The sequence below is a fragment of the Chondrus crispus genome, genomic scaffold (assembly GCF_000350225.1).
Source record: "Chondrus crispus Stackhouse genomic scaffold, scaffold_12, whole genome shotgun sequence".
NCBI lineage: Eukaryota > Rhodophyta > Florideophyceae > Gigartinales > Gigartinaceae > Chondrus > Chondrus crispus.
Genome location: NW_005178992.1, coordinates 591651 through 606657, shown reverse-complemented (window position 1 = coordinate 606657; position 15007 = coordinate 591651).

Genomic DNA, 15007 nt, shown 5'->3' with positions numbered 1-15007 from the left:
CATTTTCACCTTCCCCATCCGACGACTCATTTCCTCCGTCAATTTCATCCGCGTTGTCCGAAAACCTCATTCGAGACCAGAACAGATTTATCAAAGAATCGACATCCTGAAATGGCCCAAAAACGAACACGTGACGACACACACAGACACGGATACCCACATGGCCCGCAACACTGTTGTACTCTGATTTGAATTTGCCGCGGTTTTTTCACGTGGAACCACGATACTTCTCAAGTGTGTATTGCCATTTCCCTATATATATGCGAATCGTAGTCCCGTTTCCTTTCCTCCTGTGCTCCCTAAATCCTCTAGAGCTTTCCGTCGCACAATGGATCCGACGACAAAAAAAAGGGGTGCAGGCCCGGGTAAAGAGTCTTCCAAACGCAAAAAGACAAAAAAAGCAAGACGAAAAGCAAGAAGAAGACAGATGCTGCTGCGGGGAAACTCGTATCCCCAGTCACACCAGTACGTACAGCCCCAAGTTTTTCCGCTACAGTTTCGCCGTGCGCCCCTCCCTCCTTCACCGATATTTCCGAAGATGACGGGCAGTCATTACACATGGATATGGACGATGTCCGTGGTGAAGCGACTCCAACTCAATTTACGAAGGCCAACAATGATCTCGACATGGTTCGAAAGAACCATGCCCAGATCATACAACGACGCACGACACGCCGTCTTGGTACGAAATCTGCCCAACGTCAACAGGGAGTGGGGGGTCCTGCGGTCTCTATACGTGTAACTGCAGGCCTCTCATTGGAAGAGGCTTGGAGCCATAGCGTTCATAATCTGTTGCGGGACCACCCCGATTACTTCTCTTGCGAAGAAGCAACCTTGAAAGATCATGGCGTAATCGGACAAGGACGCGCTGCGTATAAGGGGATTTCTGTTTGTGAAGATAATAATAGCGATCTGAGAGAGATATACCGTATTGAATACGAGCCAAAAATCTCGGGGGGAGGAAGCGATGGGTCCTCCAAGCAGCTCTGTATCGCGGCGGGGCAGCTGCTGCGGCTGTGTGTGGTTTGTAACGTCTTGGAGGTGGAATCGGTATGGATGCCAGGGAAGCTATTCGAAGCAATATGCGACAAGGACACAGTAGATCTCCTCATTTCACATTATCGCGTCAGGGCTGTCTGTACAACTGTCATGACAAAAGCTTTTCACTTGAAAAAAATTTCCGAGCACGCCAAATTGTACTTTCAAGGAAGAAGCGTTGTCTACGCTGCTGAAGCAGAACGAAGCCGCATACATCTCCGTTCCATTTTCAATGTTCAGAAAGTGCTAGGAAGGCAACGCGCTACCGATCGTCGCGTCATAGACGATCGCATAGCGCGGGCCGCAATTTTCATGCCACAGGATTTTTCTCGTTGCAAGCAAAAAATCCGACATGCATTGGATTCTATTCTCGCATCTTTTGATAGTCACACAGTTGACCACGGGGTGACCGCTGCCGTCACCACGGTTTTCCGGGAAGGTAGGACCAAAAATAAGTGGTGCATGAATTTAATCAACCTTCTTGTGTTGACCGGCGGGGGTCAACGACCCCAAGTATACACGCAGTTGCAACTGCCTTCGTCAAGCGAATTGACAGACATGACGCAAAGAGCGCGGGAGCAGGGTTTCATTGAAATGAGCACGGTCAAGGAGAAGACAAGCCGATCCTTGCGAATGCCGTTTGTTCTTTTTCCTTCATATGTTCTCAAATACGTCCGATTTCATTGCTCCACTGTCCGCCCTGCAATAATTGACCAAGCTGAAAAGGATGAGTCCGACCTTGTCCACAAATCCCTACTCATTCATACCGAAAATGGACATAGTCTGATTACCCCACAAGTCACAAAGACATTTCAGGCGTTCCTCCGCATGTCAGAACCCACCCTCGCTGACATGACGGTTATGATGCTGAGATCTAGCTATGGAACAATGATGATGCACAGTTATCGCGAGAAAAAAATCTTCCCCAACCTGGATGAAGCAGCGTTTCTGGATACATTGTCTACGCAAATGAATACCTCCGTAGACCAGCTCCGTTCCACCTACATCGGCCTGGACCACACCGACTACCTTGATACTGCCAAGGCATTGATCAGAGCTCTCGCTGTCACAACCAACCCTGATGATACGGAGGAGACGATAGACCTAGTCGAAAACGAAGATGATGCTCCTGGTTTCTTCGCATAGAGTCATCCGACCTTCTGCAGGTCGGGACAGACACCCGTAAACGTTTTGCTTGCCCCTTCGTCTCCCACATTTCACACCCTTCCGACTCCTCTTTCCCCCTCCCTCCCCCCCCCGTCCCTCAGTCCAAGCCCAGCCCTCCTCCACTTCCTGTCTGTTACATTGCACCACTGAAATTCCCATCCCCCTGCTGCCGGCTGCACATTCCATCGTCCTTAGAACGAGTGTACTGACTCGAAGAGAGTTTCCGATAGAGAATAGAAAGGGAGGGAGTTGGGGAGAACGGGGGGCGTCTGTAAGGGTTAATGCATGACAGAGGAGGTGTTCAAGACGCGGCATGTCACAATTGAGAGAGTTAGGCGATAGGCAGGGCGGATGACGGCGATAAAACTAGTGTATTGACTCGAAGAGAGTTTCCGATAGAGAATAGGAAGGGAGGGAGTTGGGAAGAACGGGGGGCGTCTGTGAGGGTTAATGCATGACAGAGGAGGTGTTCACGACGCAGTGACAAAAAAAGGTTGGACCGTAAGCTGGGAACAAGCGGCGGCGAGACGATCGCGAAATCAATTTATGCCGGTAAAACCAAAACCACAATTATTCCACGCCATCTGAGACCCCCCTCTGTCGGCAACTTGCTCAGGATCGAGATCGTATGTAAGGACCATTTCATGTCCCATTCCCAAAATCGCAAAATAGGTTGTTGCACATGTCTCAGTCGCAATGCTCTATGCAGGTGGCGTTCATGTGGATCCTGTCATCTCGATCGTACTGCAGCGGGACGAAAGCCTCAACTGCACTTTCACTTCGAACCATACCGACACTACGTGCGTCATTGCACACTCTGAAACATGAAAAAAAATTATTCAACGACAAAGACAGCATGATCCCACATTACAAAAATCAACTAAAGCCTTTTCCTTCCTTCCAACCCTAATCCGCTAATCTCTCCCTGCCTTCCGCTCAGCAGAGAAGTAGCAAACCCCCTCATCATTTCTATCGTATCACGACCGTAGTGTCCAAATCCCCGTAATCTCCCCGAATCCCTTGTGACACGGCATCTCCGATGTTTCCGTGGGTGAGGGGTGAGTAATTTGAAACTGCACCTCGTTGAGGCGATGCGGCATCAGTTCCTGTGATCCAATCCGTCCAGCGATGCTCTGTACACACTGGCGCAGCCCCGCTGCCATCGGCTCCGACGCAGACGGAAGGTTACGTGGCGCATCCGTCTTATGCGAGGCACCCTCCGTCCCGCAGGGGACTGCTGCCAGCCCTAGCACTTCGTGTCCCTCGGTTCTCATCGACGAAGAAAGTGCTATTGAATACGCTTGGTCTTCATATCTGTCGGCCAACTTGTCGTCGCGTGCTCAAAAACCCCACACAACGCGGATCGCGACATCTTCTCCTTGCCCACCGTCTCAGGCTCTTTTGTTTTTTGAGAAATGGGAAACTTGAAGAAAGTTACGTTCGCTGCCGAGTTGGAAGTGATTTTGGGGCCTCCTACAGATTCTGCTGCCGTCCCAATGGTCACAGAGGAATTGGCCTCCGTCTCTGACACCGAGGAGAGCGACGGATCTAGTGCGGCCTCCTGCAATGGCGAAGACATAATTCCTACTGCCGATCAACATGTGGACGTCTATGCGAGTTACATAACCTATTTAGAGATAAGCGGGCAACTAGGGGGGATTGATGATTATTGGGATGGTGAGGTGGCTGGGTTCGGTCGTAGTGGTGGTGCTTTTGATGGTACTTTCATTGAGACTCAGACTCCGAGGTGGCAAACCCTTGCGGAGGAGGTGGTTTTGGCATTTCTGCTTGAAGAAGAGGGGGCGCAACACTTACGCCGAAACAGAGGATCGATCTGTGTTGCCGGACTAACAATCGAGGAAAGCATTTTCCAAGAGTGGCGTAGAGTTCTCCCCCCTCTCCTTCATCAAAAGGGACGCGGTTAAGCATGAAAGCTGCAGACAGACTGATGTCTAGAATGTTTTCTCGTTCAAGGTTCTTCGATATAAGAACATCGATCTTGGGATCTACAAAGTATTGGTAGTTGTAGACAATAACATGAGCGAAGCTGAGACAAAGTCTGGCGGTATAGTATGGGCACCATTTCTTCTGACGAAATAAAGAGAACATGGCCTGTGCGACTATCAAGAACGTAAAAAACACGCCAGACCGGGACATGAGTCATGTTCCAATTTCCAATCCAATGACCTTTGAAGAGCTTGATCCTTACACTTTCAATGAAAATCATTATCATTAACTGAGATACAACCAAAGCAGTACGCATGATTCAGTCGAGGGTGGATTTAAGGGAGCTGCAACCATGGACGAGGCTTCAGCTGATAGTCAACACGGGACGGCAGCCCCTCACTCTGCCTTCATAAGGGCTGCCGACTAATTCAGATTGAACATGGGCGGGAAGCTGGATCAGTGGCAGAGATGCGTCAAGTAGATGGCGGTCTTATATGTGTGTACCTCAGCGCACTGAACGCAGATAACGGTAGGGCGGCAGTGGAGCAGAGGGTGACGGTGCCGCGGGGGGGGGTGAGTTTAGAGTTTAGAAAGTAAAACACGGCAACGAAGATGGGTTCCGTAGGGGGGGAGGAAGGGGGGGCCGGGCGGCTGCGGTGGGGACAAATGGATGAGGGAGGAGGAGGTTAAGACATGGCAGCATCCGGGACGCGCAGTGCGCACATCCGTCACTTCTGCATACAACTTCCCAGAGCCGTTCCGTTCGACCTTCATACTGCCGCTCATGGCCGCGTATTTGTCCCATTCGCTAGCCACGTTGATCATCTGCAGCCTCCAATCACCTATCCATCCACCAACAACTCTCCTCGAATTCCCGACCTTTAAACAAACTTTCAGATCAAGGAGCACAACAGACCTCATCCTTCCCCCATTCTCCACCTTTCCCGCAGCCTTCCCAACTTTCCGTCTCGCACCATGTCCCACGTCGTCACCTCACTGAGCGCCAGTCTTTCCGAGCTGGCGCCCCGACCTCAATGAGCCACCCGCCCACACACGTCCTCTTCCCTTCCCCGCCCGACATGTCCGCCACCGTTTTCCCCTCGCACGTCGGCGCCTTCTTCCGTCGCGACCCGACTGACCGCACAGGTGAGCTTGTCTGTCTGCTGGACGACATTGCCACCCTCACTCACTCTGTCTCCAAGTACGTCGCCGCGAGGCCAATGATCCCCTCTCCCCAACCGACGTCCGAGTAGGCACCTTAGAAACGGCGCTAGGATTTGGCCATAGTAAGCCTCAATTCCGAAATGTGTTTCTTGATAGCATATGGCATAGATCAGCCGTGTCGCGTGATACGGTATTTCAGTACGCCCAGATGCTCCTGCGTTTTCGTGAACCATGCTGCTGCAAATTAGGACCACTAGTTGCGCAAGAACAAGAACAGGATCAATCGTTTTCATCGCCGCAATGTCCCGCAAAACCGCGTCAACGCTCGCAGACTCCATTTCTGCATCAGCCATGACATCTTCAACTGTCTTCACAAAAGCATCAAACTCTGCTTGGATTCTGCCGAATTGTCGAAAATTACATTTGATGACCATGTCAGTTCGGCGGTCATCCGACAGGAAAATATCGCGAAGAAAACAAGTGATAGTGGACGTACCCTTCTGAAAGCCGCTTCGCCGCGCTGCCCTTCCACCTGATCTCCCATTCTCCCCCACCACTTGCTCTTCGTCCAACGCAACCCAACCCGCCGCCTCGGTGACCCCTCCCCCTCCTCCTGGCAGTTCCCTTGTGATCAAATCATCCAACCTGACAAGCTTATCCGTCCTCATATATATACACGCCCTCAACGTCCCCAAGTCTCGTTGCTGGCCCCCTGACACCCAGCGCAATGACGGGCTCGGCGCTGCGCCTCCACAACGCAGTGGTGACATCTTCTACGGCGAGGCCAGTGCGCTTGGAGTGGACCATGAAGCTCTTGAGTCTACTGTAGTCTCCAACTGAACCAGGACAGCCTCAGACTCGTCCTCTCGCCTTCGCGCAAACTCTTCCCTTGCGTAGCCTTATGTGGGATGCTTGTTCTGAAGCTTTTCATGGCTCCCCTACTGTCGACTGTCGTCCTGACGATGATGCTCCCCCCCCTCTCAAAAAAAACCTTCGCACTTTCCTTCGTATTCATTGCGAAGGGCATAAGGCTGATGCCACCTGCAGATCGGCTCGTCCCAGACCACAACGTCGCATGCGATATCTCAGCCCAAAGAAGGCAAACTGTCCCCCACACAGTGCAGGGCGTCTTCTCAGGGCACACGGTCTTCCGCTTCCCTAGCGGTGTACAATTACACATATGCTTGTCCGATCGACGCAAGAGCACACAAGATTTGATTAGAGATCCAATTTTTCCCGACATTCACGAGTAAACGTGTGATGTCTCGTCAAGAATGCGCTCTGTCGAACAAGCTGCTGCCAGAGACGCGGCCACATACCCAAGACACCCCCGCTCCTTGTGCGTATTCCACCCCCTCACGTGTCTTGCCTCAAGAGATAAATCCCCGCGGGGCGGCTGCTACAAAAGTGAATGCCGAAGAAAAACACATCCTCGTCACCTATTCTTTCTAGTAAGTATTCTTGGCTGTGTCGCACCAATCCTCACTCAGCCGCGCCTTGACCATCTGTATCTTTCATTCCACTTTGGTATTGCTTTCGACCTAGCTGCATTCGGTCCCCGTTAATGTCTTTATGACATCTGCTTCTCTTCCAGCAAGACATACGACAGAAAATCGCACGTTGGACACGAGCCACGACGTTGCATCGCCCATTTCCTTCCCCCCCCCCACCGCCGCCTCCCGATGGACTGCGCTGGGATGATTCCAGCATTGAAAGGACAACCCCCGATGATTCTCGAAGTATCATCGATTGTGCGCCACACCACGGTACGCTCTCAGCAGTGGAAATCCCCGGTTGCAATCCGGGGATGCAATCCGTGGTTTCCATGCTGGGAAAGCACACCGGGGACCACTTCTGAAATTCAGTCTCCATTGCCACGCCTCGATCCTCGCCCGTGCCACGTCCGTTATAGGCTCGCTTCTTCCCAACAGCCACGTGTGTATGAAAGCTTACGGTGCAAAGCTGTCCAGTACCACGCCACAGAAGGCTCTTACATGTATCCACTGCAATGATCCTGTTTATCTCTACTCTCGCGATGCGGCAGCATAGCGGTACCAGGGCTGAGTACAGGCTGCAGATTAATGATGCCCGGATCAACGCCGCGGCATTCTTCCGAAACCCTTGAGAGGGTTGGTGGTCGCAATGTGCAATGAGTCATGGGATCGTTGGTTGACGTCCCCACCCCGAAAAGCTACTATGGCGTCGGAACTGTCAATGAAGGAGATATCGATGGTCTACTGTCGAGAAGATGGGCATGCTCCACTGGACAACCGTGATCGTAGCTCCTCGTAAAAAAAATTTCTCTTCTTCCGCCTTTTCTCCATAACATCTGTTCGATGCCACATTTTGCCCTTTGATTCAGTTGCAAGATACGAAGGCACAATCATCGCTGCATATTCCGCCATGTCCTGGCCAATGCGAAAGTTTTTTGCCTTGCGGATTGAATCCAAGGCAGCATGCCTCACGAACGCTGAACCAAACTACCCGTTAAATTTTGTGCATCGCCATAGTCAGCATGTGATTTTCTTGAGAGCGCTCCCCTTGTGATGCATGACGAATGAGAAAATCTTTCCATCGCAACCCGACGTCGCCCTGCCAATCTTTGTAGTCAGATCCAGAAAGCTCTTTCCCAGATCCCCCGTTCACATCTCAAACAAGAGGCCTGCCACTCGAATTCAACAGTGGCGACGACAAAGACACACTCAGTATCCGGAATCTGATTTCGGCCTACTTTGAGTAGTACATACATACTGTGGACGTAGCGAAACAGACGGAAAGAATCGCGCCATCGCTTTTTGATAGCTAATGCAGCTTATGCGTCGCACACGGCGTGGTGAAGGGGTGCGCAGAGACTGCTGTGGGTGCGCAGCAGGGGAGGAAGAAAAGAAGGATACAGACAAAGAAGAATTAGAAGATGTCATCAACTCGGGAAAATCGCGAAATCCATCGCGAACAAAAGATAGAGGCAATCCAAAAGCTCACAGCCCAGAGTCATCCGACATCGGTAACGCTGTCGCGCGGGAGCGAAGCATCGACGGTGCGATGAAGGCGGGAGCAGTTTTGAGAAGAGTGCAGGCGGTTCACTTCTCACACGCACGCTCACTCACTCACGCGGCGTGGCGCGTATGCCCGATTATTCGTCGGGGAAGAGGTGATCCTGGTGCAGACGATTGCGAGCGGGGAACAGAACAGATAGTAAGTAGCAGCATGTTGCGGAGATGGGGAGGGGGTTGAACTGGAAGGGGAAGGGACGGTGGGAAGAAAAGATGGAAGAAGGGACGACGGTGATGATGTGTGATGATGACAGGACGGGGACGGGCGGCGGCGGCGGCGGTGGTACTGTAGACCCAAAAAAATAAAAAAAACAGAAATTGAGGATTGAAACGGAAATCGGACCACACCGTACCGGCTTGTTTTCGACCTTTTCGCAATGGTGTAAACTGCGCATCAAACGTTGCTTCCAGTTGATCTTACAGTAGAAATTCGAAAATTTCGTAACGCCGTCAGAAACTATGACAAAACAACATCTGCGCACTTTACAGAAGAAAAGCTTACTCTAAGCCACACCGTCTTACGTGGCATTTCGCTCAGTCAGTCAACTTGCTGCTTACAGAGCCCCCACCAGGAATCGAACTCGGACATGCTGACACTCAGAGACTGACTCGGACAACTGGGACACTGGGACCGAAAAAATGCTGTTTTGGTTGGATCTGAAAATTTACATCTCTCGGTGGGTATTTAATATAGACGATTAGCCAACCTAATCCACCTAAACCACCTAAACCCAATCTCAACCTAAACCACTTAAACCACCTAAACCACCTAAACCACCAAACCCACTGTCAACCTAAACCTGCTAATCCACTTACACGTGCTACACTTGCTAAACCTGCTAAACCCAATCTCAACCTAAACCCCTAAACCTGCTAAACCACCTAAACCAGCTACACCTGCAAAACCACCTAACATAATCTCAACCCAAACCTGCTAACCTTCCTAAACCTGGTACACATGCTAAATCACATAAACCGTTAAACTTCGTACATCGTTAAACCGGTCAACCTCGTAAACCATTCCACCACCTCAACCCAGTATTCCACCTAAACCACCTAAACCACCTAAACCTCCTAAACCACCTAAACCACCTAACCCCTCTAACCCCCCTAATCTTCCTAACCCCCCTAACCCACAATACCCTCCTAACTCACCTACCTTCCTAACCCCCTAAATTCCTAATATATAATATATACGCCCTACTCCCCTAAATTCCTAATATATAATATATACGCCCTACTCCCCCTAATGCCAATTTCGACGCCTAACCTCCCATCCCTCCAACCCATGGGTATAGGAGCCAGTACCCCTTCCATCCCAGGAATCTTCAATAGCGATGCCAATTTCGACGCCTAACCTCCCATCCCTCCAACCCATGGGTATAAGAGCCAGTAGCCCTTCCATCCCAGGAATCTTCAATAGCGATGCCAATTTCGACGCCTAACCTCCCATCCGTCCAACCCATGCGTATAAGAGCCAGTACCCCTTCCATCCCAGGAATCTTCAATAGCGATGCCAATTTCGACGCCTAACCTCCCATCCGTCCAACCCATGGGTATAGAATGATCATAACGAGCGCTGCCACACGGATGAAACCAGCGATGAAACCTTCCATCCGACGAATAGGACTTCCGTCCGAGATTCGGGACTTCCATCCGCCGCGGAGCGTGGGGAGTGTTTTGGCCCGTGCTTTGATATAATTTTTGCAGATATGGGTATAGGAGCCAGTAGCCCTTCCATCCCAGGAATCCTCAATAGCGATGCCAATTTCGACGCCTAACCTCCCATCTGTCCAACCCATAGGTATAGAATGATCATAACGAGCGCTGCCACACGGATGAAACCAGCGATGAAACCTTCCATCCGACCAATAAGCCTTCCGTCCGAGATTCGGGACTACCCTCCGCCGCAGAGCGTGGGGAGTGTTTTGGCCCGTGCTTTGATATAATTTTTGCAGATATTTTATGGAGCCAGTAGGCCTTCCATCCCAGGAATCTTCAACAGCGATGCCAATTTCGACGCCTAACCTCCCATTTGTCCAACCCATGGGTATAGGAGCCAGTAGCCCTTGCATCCCAGGAATCCTCAATAGCGATGCCAATTTCGACGCCTAACCTCCCATCCGTCCAACCCATGGGTATAGGAGCCAGTAGCCCTTGCATCCCAGGAATCTTCAATAGCGATGCCAATTTCGACGCCTAACCTCCCATCCGTCCAACCCATGGGTATAGGAGCCAGTAGCCCTTCCATCCCAGGAATCTTCAATAGCGATGCCAATTTCGACGCCTAACCTCCCATCCGTCCAACCCATGGGTATAGAATGATCATAACGGGCGCTGCCACACGGATGAAACCAGCGATGAAACCTTCCATCCGACGAATAGGCCTTCCGTCCGAGATTCGGGACTTCCATCCGCTGCGGAGCGTGGGGAGTGTTTTTGCCCGTGCTTTGATATAATTTTTGCAGATATTTTATGGAGCCAGTAGGCCTTCCATCCCAGGAATCTTCAATAGCGATGCCAATTTCGACGCCTAACCTCCCATCCGTCCAACCCATGGGTATAGGAGATCATAACGAGCGCTGCCACACGGATGAAACCAGCGATGAAACCTTGCATCCGACCAATAAGGCTTCCGTCCGAGATTCGGGACTTCCATCCGCCGCGGAGCGTGGGGAGTGTTTTGGCCCGTGCTTTGATATAATTTTTGCAGATATTTTATGGAGCCAGTAGGCCTTCCATCCCAGGAATCTTCAATAGCGATGCCAATTTTGACGCCTAACCTCCCATCCGTCCAACCCATGGGTATAGGAGCCAGTAGCCCTTCCATCCCAGGAATCCATAATAGCGATGCCAATTTCGACGCCTAACCTCCCATCCGTCCAACCCATAGGTATAGAATGATCATAACGAGCGCTGCCACACGGATGAAACCAGCGATGAAACCTTCCATCCGACCAATAAGCCTTCCATCCGAGATGCGGGACTTCCATCCGCCGCGGAGCGTGGGGAGTGTTTTGGCCCGTGCTTTGATATAATTTTTGCAGATATTTTATGGAGCCAGTAGGCCTTCCATCCCAGGAATCTTCAATAGCGATGCCAATTTCGACGCCTAACCTCCCATCCGTCCAACCCATGGGTATAAGAGGCAGCAGCCCTTCCATCCCAGGAATCTTCAATAGCGATGCCAATTTCGACGCCTAACCTCCCATCCCTCCAACCCATGGGTATAAGAGCCAGTACCCCTTCCATCCCAGGAATCTTCAATAGCGATGCCAATTTCGACGCCTAACCTCCCATCCCTCCAACCCATGGGTATAGAATGATCATAACGAGCGCTGCCACACGGATGAAACCAGCGATGAAACCTTCCATCCGACGAATAGGCCTTCCGTCCGAGATTCGGGACTTCCATCCGCTGCGGAGCGTGGGGAGTGTTTTTGCCCGTGCTTTGATATAATTTTTGCAGATATTTTATGGAGCCAGTAGGCCTTCCATCCCAGGAATCTTCAATAGCGATGCCAATTTCGACGCCTAACCTCCCATCCGTCCAACCCATGGGTATAAGAGGCAGCAGCCCTTCCATCCCAGGAATCTTCAATAGCGATGCCAATTTCGACGCCTAACCTCCCATCCGTCCAACCCATGCGTATAAGAGCCAGTACCCCTTCCATCCCAGGAATCTTCAATAGCGATGCCAATTTCGACGCCTAACCTCCCATCCGTCCAACCCATGGGTATAGAATGATCATAACGAGCGCTGCCACACGGATGAAACCAGCGATGAAACCTTCCATCCGACGAATAGGACTTCCGTCCGAGATTCGGGACTTCCATCCGCCGCGGAGCGTGGGGAGTGTTTTGGCCCGTGCTTTGATATAATTTTTGCAGATATTTTATGGAGCCAGTAGGCCTTCCATCCCAGGAATCTTCAATAGCGATGCCAATTTCGACGCCTAACCTCCCATCCGTCCAACCCATGGGTATAGAATGATCATAACGAGCGCTGCCACACGGATGAAACCAGCGATGAAACCTTCCATCCGACGAATAGGCCTTCCGTGCGAGATTCGGGACTTCCATCCGCCGCGGAGCGTGGGGAGTGTTTTGGCCCGTGCTTTGATATAATTTTTGCAGATATTTTATGGAGCCAGTAGGCCTTCCATCCCAGGAATCTTCAATAGCGATGCCAATTTCGACGCCTAACCTCCCATCCGTCCAACCCATGGGTATAAGAGGCAGTAGCCCTTCCATCCCAGGAATCTTCAATAGCGATGCCAATTTCGACGCCTAACCTCCCATCCGTCCAACCCATGGGTATAAGAGGCAGCAGCCCTTCCATCCCAGGAATCTTCAATAGCGATGCCAATTTCGACGCCTAACCTCCCATCCCTCCAACCCATGGGTATAAGAGCCAGTACCCCTTCCATCCCAGGAATCTTCAATAGCGATGCCAATTTCGACGCCTAACCTCCCATCCCTCCAACCCATGGGTATAGAATGATCATAACGAGCGCTGCCACACGGATGAAACCAGCGATGAAACCTTCCATCCGACGAATAGGCCTTCCGTGCGAGATTCGGGACTTCCATCCGCCGCGGAGCGTGGGGAGTGTTTTGGCCCGTGCTTTGATATAATTTTTGCAGATATTTTATGGAGCCAGTAGGCCTTCCATCCCAGGAATCTTCAATAGCGATGCCAATTTCGACGCCTAACTTCCCATCCGTCCAACCCATGGGTACAGGAGCCAGTAGCCCTTCCATCCCAGGAATCTTCAATAGCGATGCCAATTTCAACGCCTAACCTCCCATCCGTCCAACCCATGGGTATAAGAGGCAGTAGCCCTTCCATCCCAGGAATCTTCAATAGCGATGCCAATTTCGACGCCTAACCTCCCATCCCTCCAACCCATGGGTATAGGAGCCAGTACCCCTTCCATCCCAGGAATCTTCAATAGCGATGCCAATTTCGACGCCTAACCTCCCATCCGTCCAACCCATGGGTATAGAATGATCATAACGAGCGCTGCCACACGGATGAAACCAGCGATGAAACCTTCCATCCGACGAATAGGCCTTCCGTGCGAGATTCGGGACTTCCATCCGCCGCGGAGCGTGGGGAGTGTTTTGGCCCGTGCTTTGATATAATTTTTGCAGATATTTTATGGAGCCAGTAGGCCTTCCATCCCAGGAATCTTCAATAGCGATGCCAATTTCAACGCCTAACCTCCCATCCGTCCAACCCATGGGTATAAGAGGCAGTAGCCCTTCCATCCCAGGAATCTTCAATAGCGATGCCAATTTCGACGCCTAACCTCCCATCCCTCCAACCCATGGGTATAGGAGCCAGTACCCCTTCCATCCCAGGAATCTTCAATAGCGATGCCAATTTCGACGCCTAACCTCCCATCCGTCCAACCCATGGGTATAGAATGATCATAACGAGCGCTGCCACACGGATGAAACCAGCGATGAAACCTTCCATCCGACGAATAGGCCTTCCGTGCGAGATTCGGGACTTCCATCCGCCGCGGAGCGTGGGGAGTGTTTTGGCCCGTGCTTTGATATAATTTTTGCAGATATTTTATGGAGCCAGTAGGCCTTCCATCCCAGGAATCTTCAATAGCGATGCCAATTTCGACGCCTAACCTCCCATCCCTCCAACCCATGGGTATAGGAGCCAGTACCCCTTCCATCCCAGGAATCTTCAATAGCGATGCCAATTTCGACGCCTAACCTCCCATCCGTCCAACCCATGGGTATAGAATGATCATAACGGGCGCTGCCACACGGATGAAACCAGCGATGAAACCTTCCATCCGACGAATAAGCCTTCCGTCCGAGATTCGGGACTTCCATCCGCGGCGGAGCGTGGGGAGTGTTTTGGCCCGTGCTTTGATATAATTTTTGCAGATATTTTATGGAGCCAGTAGGCCTTCCATCCCAGGAATCTTCAATAGCGATGCCAATTTCGACGCCTAACCTCCCATCCGTCCAACCCATGGGTATAAGAGGCAGCAGCCCTTCCATCCCAGGAATCTTCAATAGCGATGCCAATTTCGACGCCTAACCTCCCATCCCTCCAACCCATGGGTATAAGAGCCAGTACCCCTTCCATCCCAGGAATCTTCAATAGCGATGCCAATTTCGACGCCTAACCTCCCATCCCTCCAACCCATGGGTATAGAATGATCATAACGAGCGCTGCCACACGGATGAAACCAGCGATGAAACCTTCCATCCGACGAATAGGCCTTCCGTGCGAGATTCGGGACTTCCATCCGCCGCGGAGCGTGGGGAGTGTTTTGGCCCGTGCTTTGATATAATTTTTGCAGATATTTTATGGAGCCAGTAGGCCTTCCATCCCAGGAATCTTCAATAGCGATGCCAATTTCGACGCCTAACCTCCCATCCCTCCAACCCAGGGGTATAGGAGCCAGTAGCCCTTCCATCCCAGGAATCTTCAATAGTGATGCCAATTTCGACGCCTAACCTCCCATCCGTCCAACCCATGGGTATAGAATGATCATAACCGGCGCTGCCACACGGATGAAACCAGCGATGAAACCTTCCATCCGACGAATAGGCCTTCCGTCCGAGATTCGGGACTTCCATCCGCTGCGGAGCGTGGGGAGTGT